The sequence below is a fragment of the Gossypium hirsutum genome, chromosome A11, assembly GCF_007990345.1.
Source record: "Gossypium hirsutum isolate 1008001.06 chromosome A11, Gossypium_hirsutum_v2.1, whole genome shotgun sequence".
In the NCBI taxonomy this organism is placed as follows: Eukaryota; Viridiplantae; Streptophyta; class Magnoliopsida; order Malvales; family Malvaceae; genus Gossypium; species Gossypium hirsutum.
The window spans coordinates 53,325,687-53,327,277 of NC_053434.1; the positions used below are offsets into that span (position 1 = coordinate 53,325,687).

A 1,591-nucleotide genomic window follows, 5' to 3' on the forward strand; every position below is an offset into this window, starting at 1 on the left:
AAGTGATTGCATCAAGCTCTATAGTACTAGTACCTCTTTTGCTCGTCCCAACTCTTGTGGTCAGAAATTGATAATCGTTGTTGGCAATCTTTTCCAAAATTTCATATGATTCATTATAAGATTTATCCAACAAAGTACCATTGGCAGAAGCATTAAATACCATACTTGTAAGTGTATTCAACCCATTATAGAATATCTCCATCTGAGTCCAGTGTTAAAATCCATGCATCGAAAATTTCTGAATTAAGTCTTTAAATCGTTCCCAAGCTTCATATAATGTTTCATCCTCTTAGTGCTGAAACTGTGTGATTTCATTTCTAAGCTTGGCATTCATATTTGGTGTATTATACTGCAACAAAATTCTCTGGAAAAGATCATTCCATGATGCCACTATTCCCGACGGCAAAGCATTCAACCATGCTCTCGCACGATCTCTTAAAGAATATGGAAACAATTTAAGTCTTAGGGTGTCTTCAGGAACACCCCATTGTCTAAACGAGTCACAAACTTCTAAAAGAGTCTTAAATGCAATCTTGGATCTTCAAGTGGTAATGTAAGAAACTATCCTACCGTTGTAACATCTGGAACATTACCGGTTTCAACTCGAATTGTTGAGCTTGAATTTGTGGTCTGACTATCCCTGGATTCAGATCATCCAGAATTGGCACAGTATGCTCTCGGATTGGTCTGTATCAGTCATCTATCACCCTACAAATAGGAGGATTAGTGTTCTGACCATTCAAATTATCATTCAGACCAGGTATCACCCTACGAATAGGAGGATTAACGTTCTAACCATTCAAATTATCAATGAGATTAGGTTAAAAGGATATTGTTTGTTAGCAGGACTGCCTCTTCTCTTACACTGATGACAAACCTATAGAAATTAAATTAAACTAAGTTAAATAAAACTAATGGAATTAAGTAAAATAACCAAACCAAATTACACCAATTTGCCGATCCCCAAAAATGGCGCCAAAAACATGTCGCGTGTGAATATGATATGCAAATTGTGCAAGTATACACATCAGATCAAGTAATAAAGTGATAAGTAAGATCATCTCTACAGTGATCGAATTAGGTATAAAAGTGATCAAGTTATTATAATGAATTATGATTATTGCTGTGGCAAATAAAGATAAGTATGTAGTGGTAATTTAAAGGGATAATAATGTGTGCTAAATGTGTACTACCTAATACTGGAAAATGCTTAGGCAAAGCAAGAGTAAAAATGGAAAGGCAATTATAAGAATAACTATGTGAATAATATGTAACAAACAAGTAAACAACTAAATATGTTATGGTAAGATGCTACGACAAAGGATAGAGGATATAAGATGTTGATTTGGAAGGTCGAGATTACTAAGAATCTACCTTTCCTATCAAAAATGCTTCGGCAAAATCATACTCAATCTACTGCTCATAAGAGTTTAGTAACACCTTTCACCCGTATTCAACGCCGGAACAAGGTTCGAGGCATTACCAGACTTACATCACAAACAATCATACAAATCGAGTCATAAATTTGCATCCAAATTAAAACCATTCACATTCAATCATAAAGTCCCTAGTACGAGCCTACGAGGCCTAA

General features: G+C 35.1%; 1 non-coding gene across 1 annotated transcript; it reads left to right on the forward strand.

Annotated features, from left to right (window-relative positions):
• The first annotated feature begins 218 nt into the window (after nt 1-218).
• On the forward strand, nt 219-325 carry LOC121210408 (small nucleolar RNA R71). Its single transcript, XR_005905521.1, has one exon. It is a non-coding gene; the product is annotated as a small nucleolar RNA R71 (small nucleolar RNA).
• The last annotated feature ends 1,266 nt before the right edge of the window (nt 326-1,591 follow it).